General features: G+C 44.5%; 1 long non-coding RNA gene across 1 annotated transcript; it reads right to left on the reverse strand.

Moving 5' to 3' along the window:
• Positions 1-439: 439 nt before the first annotated feature.
• On the reverse strand, positions 440-13410 carry LOC121870829. Its single transcript, XR_006089789.1, has 4 exons — positions 13230-13410; positions 12445-12528; positions 12115-12218; positions 440-1600 (listed from the first exon to the last, which is right to left on the reverse strand). It is a non-coding gene; the product is annotated as an uncharacterized LOC121870829 (long non-coding RNA).
• Positions 13411-18808: the final 5398 nt, after the last annotated feature.

The following is an 18808-nucleotide window of genomic DNA, read 5'->3' on the forward strand; positions in this document are numbered from 1 at the left end:
TTGCTTCCTTATATACTGTATGTCTGTAAACTCACAAACACTCCTTTACTTGACGCCATCACTATACTTGTCCTGTATAAGTTCTCCGACTCTAAACTCTACTCATACTGTCCTGGTACTGTTTGTAACAGACTAAAATTATCAGTTATAGTCATGGAAAATTTATAATGATTGAGGCTAATAATGTGTAGGAAGAGGAATTAAAATGTAAAGTTTCAAATTATTAGGAAGATCTACATGACTTCAGTGTTTGGTAATATATGTTGCCGTGTTAAGTCCCTTTGTGTTTGTCATGTGAGAGACCCATTGGTAATATTTTGGTCTAAGAAAGATTATTTTATAATATATTTTCTCCCGTAAAATAATATTTTTTTCTTAAGAATTGTCAGTGTCTCGTTTCGTAATACTGGACAGCCGAAAGGGGCAGTCAGGAAATCCATTTAAATTATAATATATTTATGAATGGTCGTATAATAAACAATTGTATTAACAACATAAACATTAAGAAACAAGTATTTACCTCATAAGAGAAGTAGGGTGTACAGACAGACTCTATAACAAACACTAAACTTTATCAAAAGACTTAAGACAAAACTTTTCATTATCACCTCATAGAATTGTATTAAGTTCTTGAGGCGTAGAGAGACTTAACAATTATTATTAATCTGAACGACTATAGACGGTAGTTAGTTCTGAGACAGTTAGGTTATACATTATCCCCTGTCTAACAGACAGTAATACTTATATAAATGTGCACTATATAATTACTACACCCACGGTGAGTAAACTATGAGCCAGTGTCTACCATTTTCTCTCTAATACTGAAGTTAGTGATGTATGGTAATGAATCTTCTTGTCTAACAGATGACCTCTTGACATCTGACCTATAGCCCTGTGACCTGGCTATGTCAACAGTAAGGACCAGACCCCTGGCCTGACTCTACCCTCAGTCCTACACTCTCTCTCGCTCATGATACACGTGAGGCTCCTGAACCTCAGATACATATCAGCTTCATATTTTTATTAACGCTCACAGCTCAGAGCGTTAATTAAGGTGATGTCATAATTTAACCCATAAACATTTATTTATGCTACTTTCAAGGAACCTGGCAGACTCACCTTAAAGAACATTCAGCAGTGATTGTTTAAAGTAAATGGAAGGATTCAACTCAACATAGTAAAGCTATAGAGCTCCACATAATAAAGCTATTATACTCCACATAGTTTGTTTAGCTTAAACTATTCCTTAAAGGTGAAATTAATCTCCACTATCAGATTTATAATAAAAGTGAACCTCAGAAGACAAAAGTAGATCATTGTTATGAATGTTCAGTTTAAGTTGGTCCTCAGAGAGTGAATTTTGACTATACACAGGACGAGCTTCTGTGTGTTTAGACAGGACCTGTCCCACCCGGGTCAGAGGTACGGTACAACTCAGCATTAGTAAGGATGGTGGTGGTAGCTGCAGGGGTAGTACCAGCGGCTATCCACTATAGTACCAATAAGGCTGGTTGTAGTACCAGGTGGGCCGTGGTCTAGGTCTGGGACCAAACACCACTTGTGGTCGGTAATTACTGTTGGGGTTGTGTACTATCGCTCCCTGTAGTGAAAAAGGAAACACCGCATTAGCCACAATACTGTATGTAAGACGACATATAATACAATAATAATATAGTACCAAATAATAATATTTTAAACCGTGATTTATTCTGTAATGTTGTTATATTTTGTCTCCTCTATGGTCGCCATCTTCCTGACCTCACTTGGACACTAAAAGCAGTTCTAGACTCTGTTATATTTCACACAAAGCCTGTTCATCGAGCTGATGGCGCCGTGAACCTCAATGGGAAACTGCCCGTGCCTCTTATGTGGTGTCAGTAGCATTTTACCGAATCCAGCTGGTATGAAATGCGAGGTACATATATATACTTCATTTTTAGTCCATATAACACGCGAACTTTGAACATATAATCAACGACCTCACCAGCAAGGAATCGAACCCTCGATATACACTAAAATCTACCAAAAAAGTGATGGGCCATTAGTTTTAGCTGATCTTCCCTCCTATGACACACCCTACTACATATAACACCATCCATCATCACTACATATAACACCACCCATCATCACTACATAAAACACCACCCATCATCACTACATATAACAACATCCATCATCACTACATATAACATCATCATCATCACCACTACATATAACAACATCCATCTTCACTACATATAACACCATCCATCATCACTACAGATCGGTAAAGTAGTTTCCAAGATTCTCGTGCGGACACACACACACAGACAGACCTACTTCTGTGTTTTATATATATAGATGAACTAACACACTCTCCTTGTATGGGCGAACTTACTGACGTCATCATGAAGGTAAATTCCCTGTAAATGTTCCCCGACTCCGAACACTAGGTGTTGATACTTTCTTAGAACTGTTTTTGGAGGTTAGGAATCCCAGTAATAATAACACTGTTACCTGCGCTTCCGTGTTATGAAGCAATTATTTTACAAATAATATTTTTTCCTACCCTGACCCAGGCCACCAAAGAGATATTCATGACGAGGGAAGTAGTCCGATCTTAAGATCATCTATGTCCGATCCTCTGATGGTCTTTGTCCGATCCTTTGATCATCTTTTCCGATCCTCTGATGATCAATATCCGATCCTCGGATCATCTTTGTCAGATACTCTGGTGGTCTTTGTCCGATCCTTTTTCATCTTTGTCCGATTCTCTGATGGTCTTTGTCCGACCCTTTGATCATCTTTTCCGATCCTCTGATGATCTTTGTCCGATCCGCTGATCATCTTTGTCCGATACTCTGATCGTCTTTGACAGATACTCTGATGGTCTTTGTCCGACCCTTTGATCATCTTTTCCGATCCTCTGATGATCTTTGTCCGATCCTCTGATGGTCTTTGTCCGATCCTCTGATCATCTTTGTCCGATCCTCTGATGGTCTTTGTCCGATCCTTTGATCATCTTTGTCCGATCCTCTGATGGTGTTTGTCCGATCCGCTGATCATCTTTGTCCGATACTCTGGTGGTCTTTGTCCGATCCTTTTTCATCTTTGTCCTATACTCTGATGGTCTTTGTCCGACCCTTTGATCATCTCATCCGATCCTCTGATGGTCAATGTCCGATCCTTTGATCATCTTTGTCCGATCCTCTGATGGTGTTTGTCCGATCCTCTGATGGTCTTTGTCCGATCCTCTGATGGTATTTGTCCGATACTCTGATGGTCTTGTCCGATACTCTGATGGTCTTTGTCCGATACTCTGATGGTCTTTGTCCGATGACCTGCTGGTTTTGTCCGATTATCTGATGGTCTTTGTCCGATCCTCTGATGGTATTTGTCCGATACTCTGATGGTCTTTGTCCGATCCGCTGGTTTTGTCCGATTATCTGATGGTCTTTGTCCGATCCTCTGATGGTCTTTGTCCGATCCGCTGGTTTTGTCCGATTATCTGATGGTCTTTGTCCGATCCTCTGATGGTCTTTGTCCGATCCGCTGGTTTTGTCCGATTATCTGATGGTCTTTGTCCGATCCTCTGATGGTCTTTGTCCGATCCGCTGGTTTTGTCCGATTATAATCTGACAAAACCAGCGGATAATTATCTGATGGTCTTTGTCCGATCGTCTGAAGGTCTTTGTCCGATTCTCTGATGGTCTTTGTCGGATCCGCTGGTTTTGTCCGATTATCTGATGGTCTTTGTCCGATCCTCTGATGGCCTTTGTCCGATACTCTGATGGTCTTTGTCCGATCCGCTGGTTTTGTCCGATTTTCTGATGGTCTTTGTCCAATACGCTGATGGTCTTTGTCCTATTCTCTGATGGTCTTTGTTCGATCCGCTGGTTTACTCCGATTATCTGATGGTCTTTGTCCGATCCTCTGATGGTCTTTGTCCGATTCTCTGATGGTCTTTGTCCGATCCGCTGGTTTTGTCCGATTATCTGATGGTCTTTGTCCGATCCTCTGATGGTCTTTGTCCGATACTCTGATGGTCTTTGTCCGATCCGTTGGTTTTGTTCGATTATCTGATGGTCTTTGTCCGATCCTCTGATGGTCTTTGTTCGATACTCTGGTGGTCTTTGTCCGATCCGCTGATGGTCGTTGTCCGATACTCTGATGGTCTTTGTCCGATCCGCTGGTTTTGTCCGATTATCTGATGGTCTTTGTCCAATCCTCTGATGGTCTTTGTCCGATACTCTGATGGTCTTTGTCCGATCCGCTGGTTTTGTCCGATTATCTGATGGTCTTTGTCCGATCCATATGACCTAGACTGTTGTGGCGCTAAGATCATATTCATAATCCTTCATTCATTATTGGATCCTTCCATTATGGCTGCCTGTTTGGTCAAGTTTGTTTTGGGACTAACCACTGCCTCTATCACCTGAGGAGTTTCCACCCCTGTCGGCCAACTAGGGTACACGTCCACCCTCTAAGGTGGAAACCAGCGACGCTCAGAACCAAATGACTCAATCTGGAAACCTCCCTCAACAGTCATCTTAATTCTGTTGGTTGTAGCACTTGTGAGTACGTTACCCCCCACTATTATAACTTTCTTTCATATTCCATTTTTACACCTCAGTGACCCTGAGTTTTTGCTGTTCCTTAATCAGTACCAATATTCCTACACTGATGATGCTGGTGTTGTTCCCTTAGATGTGCTAGACCGTATGTGTTACACCCCATTTACCCATGGTGTCGACACAATACTCCCTCATGTTGATCTTGACGCCTTTCTACAAAACTCACTGGGTTACACCAACCCCAACTGTTCCTGTTACCTTCCTGACTCTCCAGAGTTTAGTTCTAGTCTTCTTCTACCTCATTCCTTCTCCTTAATTAGCCATAACATCAGCAGTATTCCCCTTCATCTAGATACCGTTATAGATCAGTGTTTATCTTCTATTGCCCACAAATTTTATGTACCTGGGTTCTGAGACCAAACTCACTAACGATATTGAACATTTGTATAACATTCCTAATTATAATAGACACTGCGTCAACACGTCACGACACAGTGGTGGTGTCGCCCTATATGTTGATATCATGTATAACACTTCTGTAAGAGATTATTTAAAGGTTCAGGAGTAGTACATGGAGAGTGTTTTCACTAAATTACGTAACGACACACGAAATATCCTAGTAGGAGTAATCTACAGAAGATCCCACACTAATGTAAGGAACTTTCTTGATAAATTTTCGGAGCTTATCTCTATCATAAGTTCAAAGAGGAAAATTTTCTACCTTAAAGGAGATTATGAATATGAGCTTAGCGCCACAACAGTCTAGGACATATGGATCGGACAAAGACCATCGGAGGATCGGACAAAGACCATGAGCGGAGCGGACAAAGACCATCGGCGGAACGGACAAAGACCATCAGCGGAGCGGACAAAGACCATCAGATATCGGACAAAACCAGCGGATCGGACAAAGACCATCTGAGAATCGGACAAAGACCATCAGGAGATCGGACAAAGACCATCAGGAGATCGGACAAAGACCATCTGAGAATTTGACAAACATCAGAGTCGGACAAAGACCATCAGAGAATCGGACATTGACCATCAGAGAATTGGACAAAGACCATCAGAAAATCGGACAAAGACCACCAGAGTATCGGACAAAGACGATCATAGGATCGGACAAAGACCATTAGAAGAGCGGACAAAGATGATCTGAAGATCAGACAAAGATTTCAGACTACTTCCCTCGTTATGAGTGTCTCTAAATTTGGTGGCATGAGTCAGGGTAGGAAAAATATTATTTTTAAAATAATTGCTTCATAACAAGGAAGCGCAGGTAACAGTGTTATTATTACTGGGATTCCTGACCTCCAAAAACAGTTCTAAGAAAGTATCAACACCTAGTGTTCGGAGTCGGGGAACATTTACAGGGAATTTACCTTCATGATTACGTCAGTAAGTTCGCCCATACAAGGAGAGTGTGTTAGTTCATCTATATATCTAAAACAAAGAAGTAGGTCTGTGTGTTTGTGTGTCCGCACGAGAATCTTGGAAACTACTTTACCGATCTGTAGTGATGATGGATGGTGTTATATGTAGTGAAGATGGATGGTGTTATATGTAGTGGTGATGGATGATGATGTTATATGTAGTGATGATGGATGTTGTTATATGTAGTGGACGAGGGGCACAATTATGATGTGGTATATCTCGACTTTAGCAAAGCCTTCGACAGAGTCCCCCACGAAAGACTAATTAGAAAGGTAGAAGCTCATGGCATCAAAGGTGACATCCTTAAATGGATTAGGGCGTGGTTACAGGACAGGAAACAGCGAGTGAGCATTAACGGCACTAAGTCCCATTGGAGCAACGTCACAAGTGGAGTTCCCCAAGGCTCAGTACTTGGACCATTATTGTTTATTATATACATAAACGACATAGATATCGGCATAGACAGCAACATAAGTAAATTTGCTGATGACACTAAAATAGGACGCGTTATCAAATCTGACGAGGACTCGGCAAAACTACAGGAAGATCTAAACAAATTTTTCGAATGGTCTGAAAAATGGCAGATGAAATTCAAAGTCGACAAATGTAAAGTACTCAGTATAGGAGATGTAAACAGGGAAACCAGATACCAGATGAACAACGATGCCATAGAGAAATCCGACTGCGAGAGAGATTTAGGAGTAATGATAAGTAGGAACCTTAAGCCAAGTAAACAATGTGTTTTTGCTCGTAACAAGGCTAATAAAGTACTTGGGTTCATACAAAGGAGTGTTAGTTACAAGACTAGCGAGGTCATCCTAAAACTGTATCTTGCTCTTGTGAGACCACACCTGGATTACGCAGTTCAGTTCTGGTCACCGTATTACAGAATGGATATAGAATCCTTGGAAAGAATTCAGAGGAGAATGACAAGACTAATCCCGGGCATTAGGAACCTTGAGTATAGAGACAGGTTAAAGCATCTTAATTTGCACTCCCTCGAGAGACGTAGAGCGAGGGGCGACCTGATAGAGATGTATAAGTGGAAGGCAGGGCTAAACAAAGGGGACATTACAAAGGTACTCAAATTATCCAACCAGGAGCGAACTCGTAACAATGGTTTTAAATTAGACAAATTTAGATTTAGGCGTGAAATAGGTAAACACTGGTTTGGAAACAGAGTATGGATGAATGGAACAAGTTACCAAATATCATCATTAACTCGAATACGCTGAATTGCTTCAAACATAGGTTGGATGCTCATATGAGCAATAGGGGTTAGGTGTAAACGGGACTGCCCAGTATGGGCCAATAGGCCCGCTGCAGTTTCCTCCATTCTTATGTTCTTATGTTAAGGGCATCGCAGTGCGTGCTTACAGAAATGCTGAGCTATGGGACTCGCCCTCTTGGGTGAGTTGCCCGCTCACGTGTCCATCTCATGTCTTACTCATAGACAGTGGAAAGTTACAGGGGGTGAATCTGAATATAATATCAGATGTATTGACCCATTTATATAATACGTTCTGTTGATGAGACAGGGGCCTATTACATACATTTTTATGGTTGTCACGGGATATATTTACCTATATTTACTGTAAGTGATCGTATTTCATTCCCAGAATTGTCTTTTAATCCAAGAAAATAGGAAAATGAGGATTCAAGTTTATCATGCTCATAAATCGTGTAGCAAGAGTAAACATTTCGTGCCACTGACAACGTTTTGAGGGTGTAAGCCTACCAACCTCCCAGTCTTCCGCCAGTTGGTACACCTGACTACACTACGATGGCGTAGTAACAACAAACAACGGTCGGGTACCACCATGGCCCATCTTGAAAGATCACACAAATTTTACTCCATTGTATTACGACCGCCGGGATACTACAGCGTGGTGTACACCACGGCTAATCTTGCAATTGGCCCTAAGTCTTGGCTACACCAGGCGTGGCCAACAACTACACTCGAGAACCTTAACTTCATCTTGTCTAGTCAGTTAACCATTTGTAGTTTGGCGTAGAACCTTGACTTACATCTATTATTATTATTATTATTATTATTATTATTATTATTATTATTATTATTATTATTATTATTATTATTATTATTATTATTATCATCGTAACAAAACACCCACTGTGGGAATCTCACCAGTCAAAAATTTCACCCAGTAACTTCCCCACCAAGTGTAGACTCTTGGCCATATCCTGTTTGTCGTCTCCGGCACAAAGCGTAGCATACCAGAGCTTGTTCAACGTGAAGGCGGTGGTAATGCACTAATAAACAAGGCAATAGATGTGTGATCCAGTGAGTGTGTATGTGAACACCACACTCGACTGGCTGTCACCTAAGTCTAGGCGTTACAAGACTCACCAAACATTGTAGTGACTGATGTGTTTTTAGTCAACGAAAGAGTCTGGACATCTTCTGAAGGTTAGTCACGAGGGCAGCCTTAGGAGTAGGCCCGCCAAATATATCAATCATATGGTGGCTTAGCCGAATAACAGTAGGTGTACAGGTGGCAGTAGATGTACAGGTGGCAGTAGGTGTACAGGTGGCAGTAGATGTACAGGTGGCAGTAGGTGTACAGATGGCAGCAGGTGTACAGGTGGCAGTAGGTGTACAGGTGGCACTAGATGTACAGGTGGCAGTAGGTACAGGTGGCAGTAGTACAGGTGGCAGTAGTGTAGGTAGCAGTAGGTGTACAGGTAGCAGTAGGTGTACAGGTGGTAGTAGGTGCACAGGTAGCAGTAGATGTACAGGTGGTAGTAGGTGTACAGGTGGCAGTAGCTGTACAGGTGGCAGTAGGTGTACAGGTAGTAGTGCGTGTACAGGTAGCAGTAGATGTACATGTGGTAGTAAATGTACAGGTGGCAGTAGGTGTACAGGTAGCAGTACATGTAAAGGTAGCAGTAGGTGTACAGGTGGTAGTAGGCGTACAGGTAGCAGTAGATGTACTGTTGGCAGTAGATGTACAGGTGGCAGTAGATGTACAGGTGGCAGTATGTGTACAGGTGGCAGTAGATGTAGAGGTAGCAGTTGGTGTACAGGTGGTAGTAGGTGTACAGGTAGCCGTAGATGTACATGTGGTAGTAGATGTACTGGTGGCAGCAGGTGTACAGATGACAGTAAATGTACAGGTAGATGTACAGATAGCAGTAGGTGTACAGGTGGCAGTAGATGTACAGGTGGTTGTAGGATTACAGGTAGCAGTAGGTGTACAGGTAGCAGTATATGTACAGGTGGCGGTAGGTGTACAGGTAGCAGTAGATGTACAGGTAGCAGTAGGTGTACAGGTAGCAGGAGGTGTACAGGTGGCAGTGGGTGTACAGGTGGCAGTGGGTGTACAGGGGGCAGTAGGTGTACAGGTGGCAGAAGATGTTCAGGTGGCAGTAGGTGTACAGGTAGCAGTGGTGTACAGGTGGCAGTAGATGTACATGTGCATGTGGGTGTTTAGGTGGCATTAGATGTACAGGTGTGGTGGGGTGTGCAATTGTGAGTAGATGTGCAGATTGGCGGTAGGTGTGCAGGTGTGAAGTAGGTGTACAGGTGGCAGTGGTGTGCAGGTGGCAGTGGACGTGCAGGTGATGGATGTACAGGTGGCACTGGATGTGTACGGGTGTGATGGGTGTGCCGGTAGCAGTGGGTGAACCAGGTGTGGGTGTGCAGGTGGCAGTGGGTGTACCTGGGTGGCAGTGGGTATGCAGGTGGCAGGTGTGTGTTCGGGTGGCAGTGGGTGTGCAGGTTTCAGTGGGTATACAGGTGGCAGTGGGTGTACAGGTGGCACCTGGGTGTACAGGTGGCAGTGGGTGCTGGGTGGCAGTGGGTGTTCAGGTGGCGTGGGTGTTCAGGTGGCAGTAGGTGTACAGGTGACAGTAGGTGTACATGTGGCAGTAGGTGTTCAGGTGGCAGTAGGTGTTCAGGTGGCAGTAGGTGTACAGGTGACAGTAGGTGTACATGTGGCAGTAGGTGTACAGGTGGTGGTTGATGTACATATGGCAGTAGGTGTACAGGTGGCAGTAGGTGGGTAGGTGTTCAGGTGGCAGAGGTGTTCAGGTGGCAGTAGGTGTTCAGGTGGCAGTAGGTGTACAGGTGACAGTAGGTGTACAGGTGGCAGTAGTTGTACAGGTAGCAGTTGGTGTTTGGCAGTAGGTGTTCAGGTGGCAGTAGGTGTTCAGGTGGCAGGAGGTGTACAGGTAGCAGTAGGTGTACAGGTAGCAGTAGGTGTACAGCTTGCAGTAGGTGTACAGGTAGCAGTAGGTGTACAGGTGGCAGTAGGTGTACAGGTGGCAGTAGGTGTACAGCTTGCAGTAGGTGTACAGGTAGCAGTAGGTGTACAGGTGGCAGTAGGTGTACAGGTGACAGTAGGTGTATAGCTTGCAGTAGGTGTACAAGTAGCAGTAGGTGTACAGGTGGCAGTAGGTGTACAGGTGGCAGTAGGTGTACAGGTAACAGTAGGTGTACAGGTGGCAGTAGGTGTACAGGTGGCAGTAGGTGTACAGGTGGCAGTAGGTGTACAGGTGGCAATAGGTGTACAGCTGGCGGTAGGTGTACACTGTACAGGTTGGCTGGATGACAAGATACTCGGGAATGGTCACATTATCAAAACCTATTAATATTATACATAGTTTAGTAGATGGGAATGATAATAGTCCTATAGCGATAATTTAATGTCTTTTTCTTATACTTGTTGCTGGCCATGATAAGGGTCCTGCAGTTCAAAGCAGTTACTTGAAGGGCACAAGAGGACAGTTCCGAGAAGCCAAATTAGCGAGTATACAGTAAACCCGGACGGGTGTATGTTTATCTCATCAAGTGTTCCTGGGTGGCGTGACACAAGCCTCAGTGTATTTAGTCTTAACCTTTTAAAGGCTTAAACTTACACGTGAAAATTCTGGAGATAATTAATACAGTTTTACATGTTACTCGTGTATGAGGAAGAACAACATACTGTACTACTGGTTGGCCATGGCAACAGCGCACTTGCCACAGTTAGCAAGACCAGCCGGAATCACTTACCACTTAACCAAGGTTAACCAGGTTCTCGTGTCGGTACCTCGCTCAGCAGGGTGAGACAATACAAGAATGTTACCTAGCCTTGATCCTTTCTTGCCCCCTGACTTAATGATCAGCGCTGTAGCTTGTGTTAGTACATAACTAAAGACACAGCCAGACATGAGGGATAAAGAAGTTACAACATATAGTCGTGGGGAAAAGGTTGGAAGGCATGCTGGGGCTCAAGGCACAGCCAGACATGAAGGCTAGAGAAGTCACGACGTATAGTCGAGGGGGGAAAGGTTGGAAACGAAGTGTAATGAGTTAAGCAGAGGGGGACGACACCCCTTGTTTTACATATTACCACTCTGCCACCTCTCAATACTCCTTCTATAGAACCTACAAGACTTACCGTACATTTTAACAATAGTTTCAGCGTCCTGGTCATACACTACTACTGGTATACTCCACAAATTACACCCTACTAACTGGCTCAAAGCAGTTAGATACAACAGGTCATAATGTCAGGCCAATAATGCCTCTTCTTTCTCACACAAACGTATACAGAAATACGTGGTGCCTGAAGTTAGCGGCTAAATTTAGGAACAGGAAAACTTTGAAGGCGTCCTTGGGGGAGTGGGTGGGTGTGTTGGAGTATGTCCCAAGGGGATCTGGCTAGGTCCAAGGAACGTTCGGGGGAGGAGAGAAACTGTGAGGCCACGATAATAATATATTAATGTTAACAATAAAGATTTTAATAATAATAATAATAATAATAATAATAATAATAATAATAATAATAATAATAATAATAATAATAATAACAATAATCATAATAATAATAATAATAATAATAATAATAATAATAATAATAATAATAATAATAATAATAATAATAATGGCAATTCCCCTCTTGGTTCTTGCTGACAGAGTAAAGATTATCTGGTGCAGGAAATATAATGTTTTAAAGCCAGTTCCACCAAAAAAAAAAAAAATACACACCAACAATAATTTTATCTCCGTCAAAACTAAATATTCAAGAACCAAGATAAGATTAACTAGTGTCTTTCTTCAAGAATATAACACCTAAGATACATGAAAGTATTGATAAACACAGGAACACAGAACTACCATTACCGAGTTGGGTTTCGTTGCATCTACTCCACCTTATCCAAATGCACTCATATCTGTAGGTCTCGGGACCGGTGGTCGTCTGCCACCACTTGACGTTCTCAACCTCTCTGTGTACAAAGACATGAGACATACTGTACAGAACAATGGTCAGCACAACAATGTTCATGAATCGGTTTTGCTACAACACTAGAGATAGTGAGTCGTCTACGTGATCCTACTTCATGAACATATTGTATTAAATGGTGCACTTATAAGAACATGAAGACGATAATGCTTCTTAAAGATTTAAAATAACAAATAGAAAAAATGTAAGACGTATTGGTGAGCACCTACCAGAGTGAGCAGGTGTGGGCGTGTAGCAGAGAGCCAGCAGCAACACCCACGTCAGGCAGGACAGGAAGCGAGCCATCACCCTCACTGTGTCCAGGTAGATAAAGTATATGAGTCAGCTCACTGTGTCCAGGTAGATAAAATATATGAGTCAGCTCACTGTGTCCAGGTAGATAAAGTAGTCAGCTCACTGTATGCGGGTAGATAAAGTGTATGAGTCAACTCACCTCAACCCAGCACGCATCATCAGCCACTGCCAAGGTCCTCTACACCCTCGCTGTCCCATCTCCCTCCCCACCAACACACACCAACTACACTCCGCCCCAGACATAACCAACTTCTTCCTTTTTCACCGGGCGGGGCCTACCAAGGTTCTGGGTTCGAGCTGCAGCAGTTAAAGTCTTTTGTGGGAGTCTGTACTACTATCCTATAACAATCAGGGATACTGTGTTAAGCCACGGCACCTATCCCTACCCCTACTACATACCCCCATCCACCTGTTGTCCTTCCACTGAACCCCTCTCACCCGTCACGTAGGATTTGTGTATGTATGTGACATAATCACCCAGACTTAACCACTCCACCCACCTCCTAATACCAACCAAACCCTCAGCCTCTACTCTCAGCTTACAATGATCCCCCTCCCTCTTCACACACAACCCTCACCTGACAGCAGCACTCAAACTATTTACATCCATTAAAATCCTTCACTACATTTACTTTAATATCCTACACTTGTATAAACTTCTCAGGCGATATAAGATAAAGCTTATTTCACTTGTTTTTACCTGGTTATACTGAAGTTAAGACAGCCCAACTTGATCCAGTGTGTGTCTGAAACCAACCCTGCCACAGGCTTCACTGAGGAGTTTCCCGTGCTCGATATTTATATATGTCTCTAGCGTATTGCCAGATACCCAAAGAATGTTCTATACTACTGAGGGTATATACAAACACTTGTTGTCTTTAAAAGTAGGTTCTATTCTCGTACGGGAGATAATATTACAGAGGACACAGGAAGCCTGTGGGCACACCACCAGGACTCAGTCTTAACTACTTCTACATCTATCCATGTATTACTACGCGCTGGCCTATACAGATGCCAGCATTCACAAGCTGAATACATAAAGTATAAATGTGATAATTTATATACATAATATGGTGCACAATAAATAGAATATTACATAGAATTAATACATGTTCTGTAATACTTTACTATACATAATTAATAAGAGTAATATAACAATATACAGCTGAAGGCACTACTTTGTGTCCATATATATCATACAATGTCCACAAACTATTTACACAGTATGTGTATTTGTCTAACTTATTACATCATTTCCTGAATTTTCTTCCCATAATTGATTTTTTAAAGTTGTTCATAGTAACGAGATGGTTAATGTGTGTGAACGTGTAATAATAATAATAATAATAATAATAATAATAATAATAATAATAATAATAATTAACGGTTTATTAAGATAATATGGCAGCCCGAAGGCTGGAAATATACAATGAACAAAGGTAATAAGTTACTTATGGTCAAATCGGGGAGTGGGTCACTTGATTGACAAAAGCTCTCAATACAGAAACATAAGAAACATAGAGTCAACATATAGTGTGTGTGTGTCTTTGTGTGTGTGTGTGTGTGTGTGTGTGTTTATGTGTGTGTGTGTGTGGTAGAGATAAGTCTATGTGGTAAAAGTCTTTGTATTTGTTTTATCTTTATTTGTGTGTTTGTTTCGACAGACTGTCTACTCTAGTGTTAATTTTTCAAGTAAAAACATTAGATTATTTTCAGTGCCTGTGTAGTAAATATTTTCCTTAGTGTGGTCTGAGAGAGGACCAGTCGTCTGAGCATGTGTTATAGAGCGCCTTTCTACCTCGTGTTGGGGGTCGTGATGGCTGACTGTGTGTCTGGTACTACACAATAGTTACCCTCGGAGTAATAAGTGATAGTGTTTGATGTCAAAATTCTCACTAATTACTAGTCTACATATTAAGTGAGTCTCTCCATCTGATATTGCTGTAGTCACGTCCTACTACTACTACTACTTTGCTGTCACTCGGAATCGAGTATGATGCTCATCCAGCTACAGTATGATACAGTGATATGAGATATTAGGGATGTCACCTTCATTGGTGACTTTTGAGGTGACTAAAGAGGCCGATACGGACTTGGTTTGAAGTCGGGCTAGCTCGAAAGTATTGACACCTTCTCGTGTGGTGCTCCTCCAAGCGTTACGATATGAAATCGTCTCCCAAGTGAAGGGGTCGATTTGGCACTCTTTCTGGTTTGTCTTAAGACTATCCTTATACCTTTTCAGTTGCCCGCCAGCGTTACGCTTACTATTCGTAGGGTGACTGTAAAGTAGCTGCTTTGACAGTCTACTGTCGTCCATGCAGGTAACATGGCCAGACCAGCATAGACGTTCATGGTTAATGGTAGCCTCGATGCTCCTACTGTTGGTGACAGCAAGAATACTGGCATTTGTTCCCTTGTCTTCCTAGCGACTCGGAGGAGGGAACTTAGACTACGTTGGTGAAAGTTTGCAAGTGCCTTGAGGTGCCTCCTAAATTTGACCCAAGTCTCTCTGCCACATTGCAGGGTGGGGAGGACCACTGCTCGATATGCGTGTAACTTTGTAGATAATTCCAGCTTCCTACAGCTGAAGACACGGTTTCGGAGTCTGCCAAAGGATTGAGATGCACATCTGATCAGATGCTGAATCTCTTCGTCGATGTCCGAGGCGGTGGGCTGGTGGGAGCCGAGATACCGAAAGTGGGTAACATAAGAGAGGGTATTACCGTTAATATAGAAGTGTGTCTAAACCAGAGGCAGGTTGAAAGAGAACTTGAGTCTTACGTACATTTGTCTCAAGCCCGAAGTGTGCATACACATCAGCGTAGGTGTTCAGGATCTCCTGTAGGTCACGTTCAGTGTGAGCAACAAGAGTAAGGCCTTCTGCATATTGAAGTTCAGTAATTTTAGCTGCCGACACCTTTGCTCTTGTCTGAAGTAGTCTTATTTTGAAAAGACCTTTCATCCGATACACGATGTCCAGCCCGCCGGTTAAATTGGCACTGGCACCAGTAAGGAAGGTAGCCGAGAAAATGGAAAAGAGAGTTGGGGCCAGTACACACCCTCTGTTTAACCCCTGACTGGGTGCTATTGTGCAGGACACTGACGTTCATGCCATCGTGGAGTTGCCTAACAATGGTGATGAATTTTTGGGAGCAGCCAAAATGGCTGAGAGTCCACAAGAGGGCTTCCCTGTAGACCGAGTCGAAGGCCTTGGTTAGGTCGATGAAAGCCATGTACAGGTCACGACGCTGTTCTCTGCACTTTCCTTGTATCAGGTGGGCAGCAAAAATCATGTCAGTGGTGCCACGTGATGGTTTGTGGCCACAACACAACATGACACACACAATACAGCATGACACATACGGCACAACATGACACATACACAACACAACAAGACACACACGACACAACAAGACACACACGACACAACAAGACACACACAACACAACAAGACACACACAACACAACAAGACACACACGGCACAACATGACACATACACAACACAACAAGACACACACGACACAACAAGACACACACGACACAACAAGACACACACAACACAACAAGACACACACGACACAACAAGACACACACACGACACAACAAGACACACACGACACACACAAGACACACACGACACAACAGACACACACGACACAACAAGACACACACGACACAACAAGACACACACGACACAACAAGACACACACGACACAACAAGACACACACGACACAACAAGACACACACGACACAACAAGACACATACGACACAACAAGACACACACGACACAACAAGACACACACGACACAACAAGACACACACAACACAACAAGACACACACGACACAACAAGACACACACAACACAACAAGACACACACAACACAACAAGACACACACGACACAACAAGACACACACGACACAACAAGACACACACGACACAACAAGACACACACGACACAACAAGACACACACGACACAACAAGACACACACAACACAACAAGACACACACAACACAACAAGACACATGTTAGGTGTTCTGGGTAATAAGTTCTATATACAGGAGAGAACACAAACACCTGTATAGTTTTGTAGGTTCGGTTTACTGGATAAGAGTATGTACACAAAGGGGGAGGTAGCACTCCTCAGCTAGGCTCCTGGTCAACTGCTATAGACGACGTATGGCAAGTGATACATTAGCAGCTTCCATACGTCGCCAGGCACATTAATTAAGCATGTGGGATATGGTAATAACATTGCCACACGCTGCTAGCTAGGCTGAATAAATAATACAAATGGAACACATACATAATATACATACATAATATATAATCCAGCATACATAATATACATACACCTCCCTCCCCCCTATACGCTCATAGCAAAGTCTTGAGCGGACCTTTTCTTCTGGATCCGTTCTGAGCGTCGAGGGACTTCATCACTGGGAAGGGTATGGGACTCAACACTGGTGGCGGGGCCGGCAGAAGGCATTGTTACAGGGCGGAGAAAACGGCGGTTCCTCCACCACACACGACCACTGGGTAACCGCACCTGATAGTCCCGTGACCTACCGAGACCCATGACTACGCCTACTTTGTCCCAACGTAGGGAGGTCGGGTCCTGAACACGGACTTGGGTGCCGACACTCAACCTGGGGAGAGAACGGGCGTGGTCGTTGTAGCGGGCGACGACGTCCTGAACACGTTCGGCGGCTCGGCGATCACAATCCTCTGTCTTGGCCTGCCACTCCTTGGAGAAGGATTGAGGGTGAGCAGGGACACAAGAACGAAGGGGGCGTCCATACAAAACCTGGGCAGGGGAGCGTCCGGTGTAGTTAGGTGTGTTGCGGAGTTCAAGAAGACCCCGGTCGAAGGCCTCGCAGTCAATGTTCCCAGAAGGGGCCACCTTAAGGATGAGGTGCTTCAGGGATTTGACAGCAGCCTCAGCGTGGCCGTTGGACTGCGGGTAATGGGGCGATGACAACACATGCCGGACTCCCCATCGGTCAAGGAACACAGCAAAGTCCCGGCTTGTGAACTGAGGCCCTCCGTCGGTTCGCAGGCGTACAGGAACGCCCACGTCACGGAAGTAGTGGCGGAACTTGCTGATGGTGGCGGCAGACGTCGTGTCATTACCGCACTTGATGACAACAGGCCAACCAGAGAGACGGTCGACGATAACGAGGAAGGACTTTCCTGACACACAGAAAAAGTCGGCCGACACAGACTCAAAGGGGCGGGTGGGGTTGTCGTCACTCATGAAGGGTTCCTGCTGCTGGCTGGGTTGTAGTACTTGGCAGGGCTCACACGCACGGACAACATTGGAGATGTCGGAGTTGATGCCGGGCCAGAACACAGTCTGTCGTGCACGTCGTTTGGTGGCCTCAGCTCCACGGTGACTGTCGTGAAGGCGAGCCAAGGCGTGGGGACGTGATGCAGCAGGGACAACTACACGTGCTCCGTACAGAACAAGGTCTCCGTCGCAGTAAAGTTCATCGCGGAGTTTCCAATACGGGAGCAGGGTGTTGTGAAGATCGTAGCGGTTGCTAGGAAATCCATTCCTCACACACTCGACAAGTCGGACGTAGGAAGGGTCATCTCGGGCCGCTGTTCGAAGGTCCTCCATTGCCTTGTCGTCATCTGGTGACAGGTCCGAACGAAGGGATTGGACGGCATGGAGAGTGACCACAGTCCTGACGGAAAGAGCGAGGTCGGCGTCGAGCACATGGTCTTCTGGAGTAGGGCGGCTGACAGGAGAGCGGGATAAGGCATCAGGGATGCAGAGCTCCTTACCAGCACGCCACACTGCTGTGAAGATGTACGCCGAGAGCTTCTCTTTCAGACGCTGGAGGCGAGGGTTCTCAACGGCGTCTAGCGTGTAGTGGTTGAGGATCGGGACAAGCGGGCGATGGTCGGTCACTAGGTGAAAGTGTTGCAGGCCTATGAGGTAAAACCTGCACTTGGACATCGCCCAAACCACAGCCAACAGCTCCAACTCAATAGTGGCGTAGCGCGTCTCAGTGTCAGAGAGGAAACGCGAGCCACACTGGACGAGCCGGAACTGCCCTCCACCATGATCCTGCAGTAGGGCGTATCCCACGCCATACAAGCGTGAGGCATCTGTCTGCAGAACTGTCGGCAAGGCTGGGTCAAACGTGGCGAGGACAGGTGGACGAGACAGGGCCTGTTTCACTTGCTGGAAGGCCTTGTCGTGGTCGGGGGTCCACAGGAATGTCCTCTTGGGGCTCATCAGGGGGCGAAGTGGTTGAGCAGCTGC

Source organism: Homarus americanus, unplaced genomic scaffold (assembly GCF_018991925.1).
Source record: "Homarus americanus isolate GMGI-L3 unplaced genomic scaffold, GMGI_Hamer_2.0 scaffold58869, whole genome shotgun sequence".
Lineage (NCBI taxonomy): Eukaryota > Metazoa > Arthropoda > Malacostraca > Decapoda > Nephropidae > Homarus > Homarus americanus.